The sequence below is a fragment of the Numenius arquata genome, unplaced genomic scaffold (genome assembly GCF_964106895.1).
Source record: "Numenius arquata unplaced genomic scaffold, bNumArq3.hap1.1 HAP1_SCAFFOLD_853, whole genome shotgun sequence".
Classification (NCBI taxonomy): domain Eukaryota; kingdom Metazoa; phylum Chordata; class Aves; order Charadriiformes; family Scolopacidae; genus Numenius; species Numenius arquata.
The window spans coordinates 38462-54576 of NW_027415767.1; positions in this window are offsets into that span (position 1 = coordinate 38462).

Below are 16115 nucleotides of genomic sequence, written 5' to 3' on the forward strand. Positions count from 1 at the left end.
GAAAGGGAAATGAGGGTTGGGCTGTTTGCACGCTTGGCCGTGGGAGTGGGAGATGTTCCCTTTACGGATATACAGACAGCAGGGATCCCTCCAGGAGCTGCTCTAAGACCCTTCATCTGTCTAGAAGCTGGCCTCGGGATTCCCTCATCCCCCAGTTCCCCTGTGCACGGACAAGCACACAGACGTGTGTGGCCCTCTCCAGCACAGACACACAGAACCCCTGAGCCTGGAAGGCCCCAGCTTCCACCTCCTCTGTGCTTCCTCTTCATGCTTGATGTCAGTCAGGAGCTCCTTTCTCATCCATGTCAGCCTCCTGCCACCTTGGCATGACTTCCTGCATGTTGGGATGGACCATTGTGGATCACAAAGAGGTGATCCTTGACAAACAAACAGCTCTCTGCAGAACCCACCTGGCCACAGACTCCCCATGGACCAGGGTTATCCAAATTTACCTCCCTAACTCTTATGCCCAGCAGTCCTTAGAGTACGAAAATGTATTCACTTTCTTAAATCAGCTCACATTGTATGCCGATTTATCGTGCTTGAGTAAGAGAACTAAAGGACACCAGCTCATCAGAAGAGGCAGAAGAACAGCCCTGCCCTTGAAAGAAGTTTATTTTCAGAATCATAGAGCTGTCCCCGAAGGATAGAAGATACCCCTGGAGAACCAAGATAATGCCAGTGCCCTGGCCCCTCTAACACACCTTGGAAACTCTCCCAGTGTCCAGCATCACAGACAAGTAACTCGCAGTAGACCGACCCCAGGGACGTCTGGAGCAATAGACAAGCAGCAGAATGCTGATGGCTGATGGCGCTGCAGAAATAAAGTTGCTTTGTGAAGTTTTACTGTGATTAGTGATTATTACTGTCTGTGATAATCAGTGATCATGTGGTACCTGAACGCTTGAACGGTATAAGAGGCCTGTGTGAAACAACATTTGAGGTACCCCAATTTAGCTCGGACATCTCATGGGCATGAATAAATATTTACCCTTGTAATTCTGTGCTTTGTGTCCCAGCCCCTCTCCTCGGTCAGCACAGGCCAGTTCCAGGTTCTCATAACACAAGTGACCGATTGGCACTGCAGTGAGGCAAGGTCTCTCCCTTCTCCATGCAGTAGATATGGGGCAGTCCAGAATCACACAGAATCAGAGAATCACATTGCTGGCTCATGGTCACCCTTTTGCCACCAGGACTCCCAGGGCTTTTTCCTCAGAGATGCCCTCCAGCAGGTCCAATCTAAAAGCTTCTAAACTCAGCCTCTAGTACTATGACTCAACGCCATTACTCCAGGAGATATTGACAGCATCACCAATGGAGCTATTAAAACCACCGGCCCCTACGGAACCCTACACAACCCTCCGGAAACATATGGCACCCTACAAGCTCCTACCAACCCCTGCGGGCACTTACACTACCCTACAGGTCCCTACGGAAATCTACGGGACTCTACGGGCCCCTAGGGAAGCCTACAGATTTCGACGGAACCCTACGAGCCCCTCTGGAACCCTACAGAATACTCCAGGACCCGACAGCACTCTACAAGACCCTTAGCAATACAACGGAACCTCACTAAAACCCTATGGGCTCCTACAGAACACTGCAGGCGCCTACGGAACCCTACAGACCGCTACGGAACCCTACAGACACCTGCTGGCACTTACAGAACCCTGCAGGCCCCTACGGAACCCTACAGGTCCATACAGAACCCCACAGGGCCCTACGGAACTTTACCAGCCACTACGGAACTCTACGGGCCCCTACGGAACCCTGCAGAACCCTCCGGAACCTTACAGAATCCCACAGACTCCTGCGGGCACTTACACAACCCTACAAGCCCTTACGGAACACTGCCAGCCCCTATGGAAGGAACCCTACGGGCCCCTACAGAACACTACTGGCTCCTGCGGTACTCTACAGGCCTCTAGGGAACCTACGAAGCTCTACGGAACCCTATGGATCCTTACGGAACAGTACGGGCCCCTTCAGACCTCTGCGGGCGCTTATGGAAACCTACAGGACCCTACGGAACCGTACGAGACTCTAGAGGTCCCTTGGGAACATCACCGGCCCCTACGGAACCCTACACAACCCTCCGGAAACATATGGAACCCTACAAGCTCCTACCAACCCCTGCGGGCACTTACACAACCCTACAGGTCCCTACGGAACTCTACGGGACTCCACGGGCCCCTAGGGAACCCTACAGATCTTGACGGAACCCTACGAGCCCCTCTGGAACCCTACAGAATACTCCAGGACCCGACAGCACTCTACAAGACCCTTAGCGACACAACGGAACCTCACTAAAACCCTATGGGCTCCTACAGAACACTGCAGGTGCCTACGGAACCCTACAGACCCCTACGGAATACTACCAGCCACTACGGAAACCTATGGCCCCTACGGAACCTGACAGAAACACTGTGGGCCCCTACAGGCCCTTGCGGGCACTTGCAGAACTCTGCAGGAACCCACGGAACTTTATGGAACCCTACCAGCCCCTACGGAAGCCTAAAGACCCTTGCAGGCAGTTACGGAAAACCACAGGCCCCTACGGAACCCTACAGACACCTTCTGTAAGGTTCTGGAGGGTTCTGCAGGGTTCCGTAGGGGCCCGTAGAGTTCCGTAGTGGCTGGTAAAGTTCCGTAGGGCCCTGTACCGTTCCGTAACTGCCTGCAAGGGTCTTTAGGCTTCCGTAGGGGCTGGTAGGGTTCCATAAAGTTCCGTGGGTTCCTGCAGAGTTCTGCAAGTGCCCGCAAGGGCCTGTAGGGGCCCACAGTGTTTCTGTCAGGTTCCGTAGAGTTCTGTAGGGGCCATAGGTTTCCGTAGTGGCTGGTAGTATTCCGTAGGGGCCTGTAGGGTTGTGTAAGTGCCCGCAGGGGTTGGTAGGAGCTTGTAGGGTGCCATAAGTTTCCAGAGAGTTGTGTTGGGTTCCGTAGGGGCCTGTGGTGTTCCCTAGGGGCCTGTAGAGCCTCGTACAGTTCCGTAGGGGCCTGTGGTGTTCCCTAAGGGCCTGTAGAGCCTCGTACAGTTCCGTAGGGTCCTGTAGGTTTCCATAAGCGCCCGCAGAGGTTTGAAGGGGCCCGTACTGTTCCGTAAGGATCCATAGGGCTCCGTAGAGCTTCGTAGGTTCCCAGGAGGCCTGTAGAGTACCGCAGGAGCCAGTAGTGTTCTGTAGGGGCCCGTAGGGTTCCTTCCATAGGGGCTGGCAGTGTTCTGTAGGGGCCTCTAGGGTTGAGTAAGTGCCCGCAGGAGTCTGTAGGAATCCGTGGGATTCTGTAAGGTTCTGGAGGGTTCTGCAGGGTTCCGTAGGGGCCATAGGTTTCCGTAGTGGCTGGTAGTATTCCGTAGGGGCCTGTAGGGTTGTGTAAGTGCCCGCAGGGGTTGGTAGGAGCTTGTAGGGTGCCATAAGTTTCCAGAGGGTTGTGTTGGGTTCCGTAGGGGCCTGTGGTGTTCCCTAGGGGCCTGTAGAGTCTCATACAGTTCCGTAGGGTCCTGTAGGTTTCCATAAGCGCCCGCAGAGGTCTGAAGGGGCCCGTACTGTTCCGTAAGGATCCATAGGGCTCCGTAGAGCTTCTTAGGTTCCCTAGAGGCCTGTAGAGTACCGCAGGAGCCAGTAGTGTTCTGTAGGGGCCCGTAGGGTTCCTTCCATAGGGGCTGGCAGTGTTCTGTAGGGGCCTCTAGGGTTGAGTAAGTGCCCGCAGGAGTCTGTAGGAATCCGTGGGATTCTGTAAGGTTCTGGAGGGTTCTGCAGGGTTCCGTAGGGGCCCGTAGAGTTCCGTAGTGGCTGGTAAAGTTCCGTAGGGCCCTGTACCGTTCCGTAACTGCCTGCAAGGGTCTTTAGGCTTCCGTAGGGGCTGGTAGGGTTCCATAAAGTTCCGTGGGTTCCTGCAGAGTTCTGCAAGTGCCCGCAAGGGCCTGTAGGGGCCCACAGTGTTTCTGTCAGGTTCCGTAGAGTTCTGTAGGGGCCATAGGTTTCCGTAGTGGCTGGTAGTATTCCGTAGGGGTCTGTAGGGTTCCGTTGGCACCTGCAGTGTTCTGTAGGAGCCCATAGGGTTTTAGTGAGGTTCCGTTGTGTTGCTAAGGGTCTTGTAGAGTGCTGTCGGGTCCTGGAGTATTCTGTAGGGTTCCAGAGGGGCTCGTAGGGTTCCGTCAAAATCTGTAGGATTCCCTAGGGGCCCGTGGAGTCCCGTAGATTTCCGTAGGGGCCTGTAGGGTTGTGTAAGTGCCCGCAGGGGTTGGTAGGAGCTTGTAGGGTGCCATAAGTTTCCGGAGGGTTGTGTAGGGTTCCGTAGGGGCCTGTGGTGTTCCCTAGGGGCCTGTAGAGTCTCGTACAGTTCCGTAGGGTCCTGTAGGTTTCCATAAGCGCCCGCAGAGGTCTGAAGGGGCCCGTACTATTCCGTAAGGATCCATAGGGCTCCGTAGAGCTTCGTAGGTTCCCTAGAGGCCTGTAGAATACCGCAGGAGCCAGTAGTGTTCTGTAGGGGCCCGTAGGGTTCCTTCCATAGGGGCTGGCAGTGTTCCGTAGGGGCCTCTAGGGTTGAGTAAGTACCCGCAGGAGTCTGTAGGAATCCGTGGGATTCTGTAAGGTTCTGGAGGGTTCTGCAGGGTTCCGTAGGGGCCCGTAGAGTTCCGTAGTGGCTGGTAAAGTTCCGTAGGGCCCTGTACCGTTCCGTAACTGCCTGCAAGGGTCTTTAGGCTTCCGTAGGGGCTGGTAGGGTTCCATAAAGTTCCGTGGGTTCCTGCAGAGTTCTGCAAGTGCCCGCAAGGGCCTGTAGGGGCCCACAGTGTTTCTGTCAGGTTCCGTAGAGTTCCGTAGGGGCCATAGGTTTCCGTAGTGGCTGGTAGTATTCCGTAGGGGCCTGTAGGGTTGTGTAAGTGCCCGCAGGGGTTGGTAGGAGGTTGTAGGGTGCCATAAGTTTCCAGAGGGTTGTGTTGGGTTCCTTAGGGGCCTGTGGTGTTCCCTAGGGGCCTGTAGAGTCTCATACAGTTCCGTAGGGTCCTGTACGTTTCCATAAGCGCCCACAGAGGTCTGAAGGGGCCCGTACTGTTCCGTAAGGATCCATAGGGCTCCGTAGAGCTTCGTAGGTTCCCTAGAGGCCTGTAGAGTACCGCAGGAGCCAGTAGTGTTCTGTAGGGGCCCGTAGGGTTCCTTCCATAGGGGCTGGCAGTGTTCTGTAGGGTCCTCTAGGGTTGAGTAAGTACCCGCAGGAGTCTGTAGGAATCCGTGGGATTGTGTAAGGTTCTGGAGGGTTCTGCAGGGTTCCGTAGGGGCCCGTAGAGTTCCGTAGTGGCTGGTAAAGTTCCGTAGGGCCCTGTACCGTTCCGTAACTGCCTGCAAGGGTCTTTAGGCTTCCGTAGGGGCTGGTAGGGTTCCATAAAGTTCCGTGGGTTCCTGCAGAGTTCTGCAAGTGCCCGCAAGGGCCTGTAGGGGCCCACAGTGTTTCTGTCAGGTTCTGTAGAGTTCTGTAGGGGCCATAGGTTTCCGTAGTGGCTGGTAGTATTCCGTAGGGGTCTGTAGGGTTCCGTTGGCACCTGCAGTGTTCTGTAGGAGCCCATAGGGTTTTAGTGAGGTTCCGTTGTGTTGCTAAGGGTCTTGTAGAGTGCTGTCGGGTCCTGGAGTATTCTGTAGGGTTCCAGAGGGGCTCGTAGGGTTCCGTCAAAATCTGTAGGCTTCCCTAGGGGCCCGTAGAGTCCCGTAGATTTCCGTAGGGGCCTGTAGGGTTGTGTAAGTGCCCGCAGGGTTTGGTAGGAGCTTGTAGGGTGCCATAAGTTTCCAGAGGGTTGTGTAGGGTTCCGTAGGGGCCTGTGGTGTTCCCTAGGGGCCTGTAGAGTCTCGTACAGTTCCGTAGGGTCCTGTAGGTTTCCATAAGCGCCCGCAGAGGTCTGAAGGGGCCCGTACTATTCCGTAAGGATCCATAGGGCTCCGTAGAGCTTCGTAGGTTCCCTAGAGGCCTGTAGAATACCGCAGGAGCCAGTAGTGTTCTGTAGGGGCCCGTGGGGTTCCTTCCATAGGGGCTGGCAGTGTTCCGTAGGGGCCTCTAGGGTTGAGTAAGTGCCCGCAGGAGTCTGTAGGAATCCGTGGGATTCTGTAAGGTTCTGGAGGGTTCTGCAGGGTTCCGTAGGGGCCCGTAGAGTTCCGTAGTGGCTGTTAAAGTTCCGTAGGGCCCTGTACCGTTCCGTAACTGCCTGCAAGGGTCTTTAGGCTTCCGTAGGGGCTGGTAGGGTTCCATAAAGTTCCGTGGGTTCCTGCAGAGTTCTGCAAGTGCCCGCAAGGGCCTGTAGGGGCCCACAGTGTTTCTGTCAGGTTCCGTAGAGTTCCGTAGGGGCCATAGGTTTCCGTAGTGGCTGGTAGTATTCCGTAGGGGCCTGTAGGGTTGTGTAAGTGCCCGCAGGGGTTGGTAGGAGCTTGTAGGGTGCCATAAGTTTCCAGAGAGTTGTGTTGGGTTCCGTAGGGGCCTGTGGTGTTCCCTAGGGGCCTGTAGAGTCTCGTACAGTTCCGTAGGGGCCTGTGGTGTTCCCTAAGGGCCTGTAGAGCCTCGTACAGTTCCGTAGGGTCCTGTAGGTTTCCATAAGCGCCCGCAGAGGTTTGAAGGGGCCCGTACTGTTCCGTAAGGATCCATAGGGCTCCGTAGAGCTTCGTAGGTTCCCAGGAGGCCTGTAGAATACCGCAGGAGCCAGTAGTGTTCTGTAGGGGCCCGTAGGGTTCCTTCCATAGGGGCTGGCAGTGTTCCGTAGGGGCCTCTAGGGTTGAGTAAGTGCCCGCAGGAGTCTGTAGGAATCCGTGGGATTGTGTAAGATTCTGGAGGGTTCTGCAGGGTTCCGTAGGGGCCCGTAGAGTTCCGTAGTGGCTGGTAAAGTTCCGTAGGGCCCTGTACCGTTCCGTAACTGCCTGCAAGGGTCTTTAGGCTTCCGTAGGGGCTGGTAGGGTTCCATAAAGTTCCGTGGGTTCCTGCAGAGTTCTGCAAGTGCCCGCAAGGGCCTGTAGGGGCCCACAGTGTTTTTGTCAGGTTCCGTAGAGTTCCGTAGGGGCCATAGGTTTCCGTAGTGGCTGGTAGTATTCCGTAGGGGTCTGTAGGGTTCCGTGTGCACCTGCAGTGTTCTGTAGGAGCCCATAGGGTTTTAGTGAGGTTCCGTTGTGTTGCTAAGGGTCTTGTAGAGTGCTGTCGGGTCCTGGAGTATTCTGTAGGGTTCCAGAGGGGCTCGTAGGGTTCCGTCAAAATCTGTAGGCTTCCCTAGGGGCCCGTGGAGTCCCGCAGATTTCCGTAGGGGCCTGTAGGTTTGTGTAAGTGCCCGCAGGGGTTGGTAGGAGCTTGTAGGGTGCCATAAGTTTCCAGAGGGTTGTGTAGGGTTCCGTAGGGGCCGGTGGTGTTCCCTAGGGGCCTGTAGAGTCTCGTACAGTTCCGTAGGGGCCTGTAGGTTTCCATAAGCGCCCGCAGAGGTTTGAAGGGGCCCGTACTGTTCCGTAAGGATCCATAGGGCTCCGTAGAGCTTCGTAGGTTCCCTAGAGGCCTGTAGACTACCGCAGGAGCCAGTAGTGTTCTGTAGGGGCCCATAGGGTTCCTTCCATAGGGGCTGGCAGTGTTCCGTAGGGGCCTCTAGGGTTGAGTAAGTACCCGCAGGAGTCTGTAGGAATCCGTGGGATTCTGTAAGGTTCTGGAGGGTTCTGCAGGGTTCCGTAGGGGCCCGTAGAGTTCCGTAGTGGCTGGTAAAGTTCCGTAGGGCCCTGTACCGTTCCGTAACTGCCTGCAAGGGTCTTTAGGCTTCCGTAGGGGCTGGTAGGGTTCCATAAAGTTCCGTGGGTTCCTGCAGAGTTCTGCAAGTGCCCGCAAGGGCCTGTAGGGGCCCACAGTGTTTCTGTCAGGTTCCGTAGAGTTCCGTAGGGGCCATAGGTTTCCGTAGTGGCTGGTAGTATTCCGTAGGGGCCTGTAGGGTTGTGTAAGTGCCCGCAGGGGTTGGTAGGAGCTTGTAGGGTGCCATAAGTTTCCAGAGGGTTGTGTAGGGTTCCGTAGGGGCCTGTGGTGTTCCCTAGGGGCCTGTAGAGTCTCGTACAGTTCCGTAGGGGCCCGTGGTGTTCCCTAAGGGCCTGTAGAGCCTCGTACAGTTCCGTAGGGTCCTGTAGTTTTCCATAAGCGCCCGCAGAGGTCTGAAGGGGCCCGTACTATTCCGTAAAGATCCATAGGGCTCCGTAGAGCTTCGTAGGTTCCCTAGAGGCCTGTAGAGTACCGCAGGAGCCAGTAGTGTTCTGTAGGGGCCCGTAGGGTTCCTTCCATAGGGGCTGGCAGTGTTCCGTAGGGGCCTCTAGGGTTGAGTAAGTACCCGCAGGAGTCTGTAGGAATCCGTGGGATTGTGTAACGTTCTGGAGGGTTCTGCAGGGTTCCGTAGGGGCCCGTAGAGTTCCGTAGTGGCTGGTAAAGTTCCGTAGGGCCCTGTACCGTTCCGTAACTGCCTGCAAGGGTCTTTAGGCTTCCGTAGGGGCTGGTAGGGTTCCATAAAGTTCCGTGGGTTCCTGCAGAGTTCTGCAAGTGCCCGCAAGGGCCTGTAGGGGCCCACAGTGTTTCTGTCAGGTTCCGTAGAGTTCCGTAGGGGCCATAGGTTTCCGTAGCGGCTGGTAGTATTCTGTAGGGGTCTGTAGGGTTCCGTTGGCACCTGCAGTGTTCTGTAGGAGCCCATAGGGTTTTAGTGAGGTTCTGTTGTGTTGCTAAGGGTCTTGTAGAATGCTGTCGGGTCCTGGAGTATTCTGTAGGGTTCCAGAGGGGCTCGTAGGGTTGCGTCAAAATCTGTAGGCTTCCCTAGGGGCCCGTGGAGTCCCGTAGATTTCCGTAGGGGCCTGTAGGGTTGTGTAAGTGCCCGCAGGGGTTGGTAGGAGCTTGTAGAGTGCCATAAGTTTCCGGAGGGTTGTGTAGGGTTCCGTAGGGGCCTGTGGTGTTCCCTAGGGGCCTGTAGAGTCTCGTACAGTTCCGTAGGGTCCTGTAGGTTTCCATAAGCGCCCGCAGAGTTTTGAAGGGGCCCGTACTGTTCCGTAAGGATCCATAGGGCTCCGTAGAGCTTCGTAGGTTCCCTAGAGGCCTGTAGAATACCGCAGGAGCCAGTAGTGTTCTGTAGGGGCCCGTGGGGTTCCTTCCATAGGGGCTGGCAGTGTTCCGTAGGGTCCTCTAGGGTTGAGTAAGTACCCGCAGGAGTCTGTAGGAATCCGTGGGATTGTGTAAGGTTCTGGAGGGTTCTGCAGGGTTCCGTAGGGGCCCGTAGAGTTCCGTAGTGGCTGGTAAAGTTCCGTAGGGCATTGTACCGTTCCGTAACTGCCTGCAAGGGTCTTTAGGCTTCCGTAGGGGCTGGTAGGGTTCCATAAAGTTCCGTGGGTTCCTGCAGAGTTCTGCAAGTGCCCGCAAGGGCCTGTAGGGGCCCCCAGTGTTTCTGTCAGGTTCCGTAGAGTTCCGTAGGGGCCATAGGTTTCCGTAGTGGCTGGTAGTATTCCGTAGGGGCCTGTAGGGTTGTGTAAGTGCCCGCAGGGGTTGGTAGGAGCTTGTAGGGTGCCATAAGTTTCCAGAGGGTTGTGTAGGGTTCCGTAGGGGCCTGTGGTGTTCCCTAGGGGCCTGTAGAGTCTCGTACAGTTCCGTAGGGTCCTGTAGTTTTCCATAAGCGCCCGCAGAGGTCTGAAGGGGCCCGTACTATTCCGTAAAGATCCATAGGGCTCCGTAGAGCTTCGTAGGTTCCCTAGAGGCCTGTAGAGTACCGCAGGAGCCAGTAGTGTTCTGTAGGGGCCCATAGGGTTCCTTCCATAGGGGCTGGCAGTGTTCCGTAGGGGCCTCTAGGGTTGAGTAAGTACCCGCAGGAGTCTGTAGGAATCCGTGGGATTCTGTAAGGTTCTGGAGGGTTCTGCAGGGTTCCGTAGGGGCCCGTAGAGTTCCGTAGTGGCTGGTAAAGTTCCGTAGGGCCCTGTACCGTTCCGTAACTGCCTGCAAGGGTCTTTAGGCTTCCGTAGGGGCTGGTAGGGTTCCATAAAGTTCCGTGGGTTCCTGCAGAGTTCTGCAAGTGCCCGCAAGGGCCTGTAGGGGCCCACAGTGTTTCTGTCAGGTTCCGTAGAGTTCCGTAGGGGCCATAGGTTTCCGTAGTGGCTGGTAGTATTCCGTAGGGGCCTGTAGGGTTGTGTAAGTGCCCGCAGGGGTTGGTAGGAGCTTGTAGGGTGCCATAAGTTTCCAGAGGGTTGTGTAGGGTTCCGTAGGGGCCTGTGGTGTTCCCTAGGGGCCTGTAGAGTCTCGTACAGTTCCGTAGGGGCCCGTGGTGTTCCCTAAGGGCCTGTAGAGCCTCGTACAGTTCCGTAGGGTCCTGTAGTTTTCCATAAGCGCCCGCAGAGGTCTGAAGGGGCCCGTACTATTCCGTAAAGATCCATAGGGCTCCGTAGAGCTTCGTAGGTTCCCTAGAGGCCTGTAGAGTACCGCAGGAGCCAGTAGTGTTCTGTAGGGGCCCGTAGGGTTCCTTCCATAGGGGCTGGCAGTGTTCCGTAGGGGCCTCTAGGGTTGAGTAAGTACCCGCAGGAGTCTGTAGGAATCCGTGGGATTGTGTAACGTTCTGGAGGGTTCTGCAGGGTTCCGTAGGGGCCCGTAGAGTTCCGTAGTGGCTGGTAAAGTTCCGTAGGGCCCTGTACCGTTCCGTAACTGCCTGCAAGGGTCTTTAGGCTTCCGTAGGGGCTGGTAGGGTTCCATAAAGTTCCGTGGGTTCCTGCAGAGTTCTGCAAGTGCCCGCAAGGGCCTGTAGGGGCCCACAGTGTTTCTGTCAGGTTCCGTAGAGTTCCGTAGGGGCCATAGGTTTCCGTAGCGGCTGGTAGTATTCTGTAGGGGTCTGTAGGGTTCCGTTGGCACCTGCAGTGTTCTGTAGGAGCCCATAGGGTTTTAGTGAGGTTCTGTTGTGTTGCTAAGGGTCTTGTAGAATGCTGTCGGGTCCTGGAGTATTCTGTAGGGTTCCAGAGGGGCTCGTAGGGTTGCGTCAAAATCTGTAGGCTTCCCTAGGGGCCCGTGGAGTCCCGTAGATTTCCGTAGGGGCCTGTAGGGTTGTGTAAGTGCCCGCAGGGGTTGGTAGGAGCTTGTAGAGTGCCATAAGTTTCCGGAGGGTTGTGTAGGGTTCCGTAGGGGCCTGTGGTGTTCCCTAGGGGCCTGTAGAGTCTCGTACAGTTCCGTAGGGTCCTGTAGGTTTCCATAAGCGCCCGCAGAGTTTTGAAGGGGCCCGTACTGTTCCGTAAGGATCCATAGGGCTCCGTAGAGCTTCGTAGGTTCCCTAGAGGCCTGTAGAATACCGCAGGAGCCAGTAGTGTTCTGTAGGGGCCCGTGGGGTTCCTTCCATAGGGGCTGGCAGTGTTCCGTAGGGTCCTCTAGGGTTGAGTAAGTACCCGCAGGAGTCTGTAGGAATCCGTGGGATTGTGTAAGGTTCTGGAGGGTTCTGCAGGGTTCCGTAGGGGCCCGTAGAGTTCCGTAGTGGCTGGTAAAGTTCCGTAGGGCATTGTACCGTTCCGTAACTGCCTGCAAGGGTCTTTAGGCTTCCGTAGGGGCTGGTAGGGTTCCATAAAGTTCCGTGGGTTCCTGCAGAGTTCTGCAAGTGCCCGCAAGGGCCTGTAGGGGCCCCCAGTGTTTCTGTCAGGTTCCGTAGAGTTCCGTAGGGGCCATAGGTTTCCGTAGTGGCTGGTAGTATTCCGTAGGGGCCTGTAGGGTTGTGTAAGTGCCCGCAGGGGTTGGTAGGAGCTTGTAGGGTGCCATAAGTTTCCAGAGGGTTGTGTAGGGTTCCGTAGGGGCCTGTGGTGTTCCCTAGGGGCCTGTAGAGTCTCGTACAGTTCCGTAGGGTCCTGTAGTTTTCCATAAGCGCCCGCAGAGGTCTGAAGGGGCCCGTACTATTCCGTAAAGATCCATAGGGCTCCGTAGAGCTTCGTAGGTTCCCTAGAGGCCTGTAGAGTACCGCAGGAGCCAGTAGTGTTCTGTAGGGGCCCGTAGGGTTCCTTCCATAGGGGCTGGCAGTGTTCCGTAGGGGCCTCTAGGGTTGAGTAAGTACCCGCAGGAGTCTGTAGGAATCCGTGGGATTGTGTAACGTTCTGGAGGGTTCTGCAGGGTTCCGTAGGGGCCCGTAGAGTTCCGTAGTGGCTGGTAAAGTTCCGTAGGGCCCTGTACCGTTCCGTAACTGCCTGCAAGGGTCTTTAGGCTTCCGTAGGGGCTGGTAGGGTTCCATAAAGTTCCGTGGGTTCCTGCAGAGTTCTGCAAGTGCCCGCAAGGGCCTGTAGGGGCCCACAGTGTTTCTGTCAGGTTCCGTAGAGTTCCGTAGGGGCCATAGGTTTCCGTAGCGGCTGGTAGTATTCTGTAGGGGTCTGTAGGGTTCCGTTGGCACCTGCAGTGTTCTGTAGGAGCCCATAGGGTTTTAGTGAGGTTCTGTTGTGTTGCTAAGGGTCTTGTAGAGTGCTGTCGGGTCCTGGAGTATTCTGTAGGGTTCCAGAGGGGCTCGTAGGGTTGCGTCAAAATCTGTAGGCTTCCCTAGGGGCCCGTGGAGTCCCGTAGATTTCCGTAGGGGCCTGTAGGGTTGTTTAAGTGCCCGCAGGGGTTGGTAGGAGCTTGTAGAGTGCCATAAGTTTCCGGAGGGTTGTGTAGGGTTCCGTAGGGGCCTGTGGTGTTCCCTAGGGGCCTGTAGAGTCTCGTACAGTTCCGTAGGGTCCTGTAGGTTTCCATAAGCGCCCGCAGAGTTTTGAAGGGGCCCGTACTGTTCCGTAAGGATCCATAGGGCTCCGTAGAGCTTCGTAGGTTCCCTAGAGGCCTGTAGAGTACCGCAGGAGCCAGTAGTGTTCTGTAGGGGCCCGTAGGGTTCCTTCCATAGGGGCTGGCAGTGTTCCGTAGGGTCCTCTAGGGTTGAGTAAGTACCCGCAGGAGTCTGTAGGAATCCGTGGGATTCTGTAAGGTTCTGGAGGGTTCTGCAGGGTTCCGTAGGGGCCCGTAGAGTTCCGTAGTGGCTGGTAAAGTTCCGTAGGGCATTGTACCGTTCCGTAACTGCCTGCAAGGGTCTTTAGGCTTCCGTAGGGGCTGGTAGGGTTCCATAAAGTTCCGTGGGTTCCTGCAGAGTTCTGCAAGTGCCCGCAAGGGCCTGTAGGGGCCCACAGTGTTTCTGTCAGGTTCCGTAGAGTTCCGTAGGGGCCATAGGTTTCCGTAGTGGCTGGTAGTATTCCGTAGGGGCCTGTAGGGTTGTGTAAGTGCCCGCAGGGGTTGGTAGGAGCTTGTAGGGTGCCATATGTTTCCGGAGGGTTGTGTAGGGTTCCGTAGGGGCCTGTGGTGTTCCCTAGGGGCCTGTAGAGTCTCGTACAGTTCCGTAGGGTCCTGTAGGTTTCCATAAGCGCCCGCAGAGGTCTGAAGGGGCCCGTACTGTTCCGTAAGGATCCATAGGGCTCCGTAGAGCTTCGTAGGTTCCCTAGAGGCCTGTAGAGTACCGCAGGAGCCAGTAGTGTTCTGTAGGGGCCCGTAGGGTTCCTTCCATAGGGGCTGGCAGTGTTCCGTAGGGGCCTCTAGGGTTGAGTAAGTGCCCGCAGGAGTCTGTAGGAGTCTGTGGGATTCTGTAAGGTTCCGGAGGGTTCTGCAGGGTTCCGTAGGGGCCCGTAGAGTTCCGTAGTGGCTGGTAAAGTTCCGTAGGGCCCTGTACCGTTCCGTAACTGCCTGCAAGGGTCTTTAGGCTTCCGTAGGGGCTGGTAGGGTTCCATAAAGTTCCGTGGGTTCCTGCAGAGTTCTGCAAGTGCCCGCAAGGGCCTGTAGGGGCCCACAGTGTTTCTGTCAGGTTCCGTAGAGTTCCGTAGGGGCCATAGGTTTCCGTAGCGGCTGGTAGTATTCTGTAGGGGTCTGTAGGGTTCCGTTGGCACCTGCAGTGTTCTGTAGGAGCCCATAGGGTTTTAGTGAGGTTCCGTTGTGTTGCTAAGGGTCTTGTAGAGTGCTGTCGGGTCCTGGAGTATTCTGTAGGGTTCCAGAGGGGCTCGTAGGGTTGCGTCAAAATCTGTAGGCTTCCCTAGGGGCCCGTGGAGTCCCGTAGATTTCCGTAGGGGCCTGTAGGGTTGTGTAAGTGCCCGCAGGGTTTGGTAGGAGCTTGTAGGGTGCCATAAGTTTCCAGAGGGTTGTGTAGGGTTCCGTAGGGGCCTGTGGTGTTCCCTAGGGGCCTGTAGAGTCTCGTACAGTTCCGTAGGGTCCTGTAGGTTTCCATAAGCGCCCGCAGAGGTTTGAAGGGGCCCGTACTGTTCCGTAAGGATCCATAGGGCTCCGTAGAGCTTCGTAGGTTCCCTAGAGGCCTGTAGAGTACCGCAGGAGCCAGTAGTGTTCTGTAGGGGCCCGTAGGGTTCCTTCCATAGGGGCTGGCAGTGTTCCGTAGGGGCCTCTAGGGTTGAGTAAGTACCCGCAGGAGTCTGTAGGAATCCGTGGGATTCTGTAAGGTTCTGGAGGGTTCTACAGGGTTCCGTAGGGGCCCGTAGAGTTCCGTAGTGGCTGGTAAAGTTCCATAGGGCCCTGTACCGTTCCGTAACTGCCTGCAAGGGTCTTTAGGCTTCCGTAGGGGCTGGTAGGGTTCCATAAAGTTCCGTGGGTTCCTGCAGAGTTCTGCAAGTGCCCGCAAGGGCCTGTAGGGGCCCACAGTGTTTCTGTCAGGTTCCGTAGAGTTCCGTAGGAGCCATAGGTTTCCGTAGTGGCTGGTAGTATTCCGTAGGGGCCTGTAGGGTTGTGTAAGTGCCCGCAGGGGTTGGTAGGAGCTTGTAGGGTGCCATAAGTTTCCAGAGGGTTGTGTAGGGTTCCGTAGGGGCCGGTGGTGTTCCCTAGGGGCCTGTAGAGTCTCGTACAGTTCCGTAGGGGCCTGTGGTGTTCCCTAAGGGCCTGTAGAGCCTCGTACAGTTCCGTAGGGTCCTGTAGGTTTCCATAAGCGCCCGCAGAGGTTTGAAGGGGCCTGTACTATTCCGTAAGGATCCATAGGGCTCCGTAGAGCTTCGTAGGTTCCCAGGAGGCCTGTAGAATACCGCAGGAGCCAGTAGTGTTCTGTAGGGGCCCGTAGGGTTCCTTCCATAGGGGCTGGCAGTGTTCCGTAGGGGCCTCTAGGGTTGAGTAAGTACCCGCAGGAGTCTGTAGGAATCCGTGGGATTCTGTAAGGTTCTGGAGGGTTCTGCAGGGTTCCGTAGGGGCCCGTAGAGTTCCGTAGTGGCTGGTAAAGTTCCGTAGGGCCCTGTACCGTTCCGTAACTGCCTGCAAGGGTCTTTAGGCTTCCGTAGGGGCTGGTAGGGTTCCATAAAGTTCCGTGGGTTCCTGCAGAGTTCTGCAAGTGCCCGCAAGGGCCTGTAGGGGCCCACAGTGTTTCTGTCAGGTTCCGTAGAGTTCCGTAGGGGCCATAGGTTTCCGTAGTGGCTGGTAGTATTCCGTAGGGGCCTGTAGGGTTCCGTGTGCACCTGCAGTGTTCTGTAGGAGCCCATAGGGTTTTAGTGAGGTTCCGTTGTGTTGCTAAGGGTCTTGTAGAGTGCTGTCGGGTCCTGGAGTATTCTGTAGGGTTCCAGAGGGGCTTGTAGGGTTGCGTCAAAATCTGTAGGCTTCCCTAGGGGCCCGTAGAGTCCCGTAGATTTCCGTAGGGGCCTGTAGGGTTGTGTAAGTGCCCGCAGGGGTTGGTAGGAGCTTGTAGGGTGCCATAAGTTTCCAGAGGGTTGTGTAGGGTTCCGTAGGGGCCGGTGGTGTTCCCTAGGGGCCTGTAGAGTCTCGTACAGTTCCGTAGGGGCCTGTGGTGTTCCCTAAGGGCCTGTAGAGCCTCGTACAGTTCCGTAGGGTCCTGTAGGTTTCCATAAGCGCCCGCAGAGGTCTGAAGGGGCCCGTACTGTTCCGTAAGGATCCATAGGGCTCCGTAGAGCTTCGTAGGTTCCCTAGAGGCCTGTAGAGTACCGCAGGAGCCAGTAGTGTTCTGTAGGGGCCCGTAGGGTTCCTTCCATAGGGGCTGGCAGTGTTCCGTAGGGGCCTCTAGGGTTGAGTAAGTACCTGCAGGAGTCTGTAGGAATCCGTGGGATTCTGTAAGGTTCTGGAGGGTTCTGCAGGGTTCCGTAGGGGCCCGTAGAGTTCCGTAGTGGCTGGTAAAGTTCCGTAGG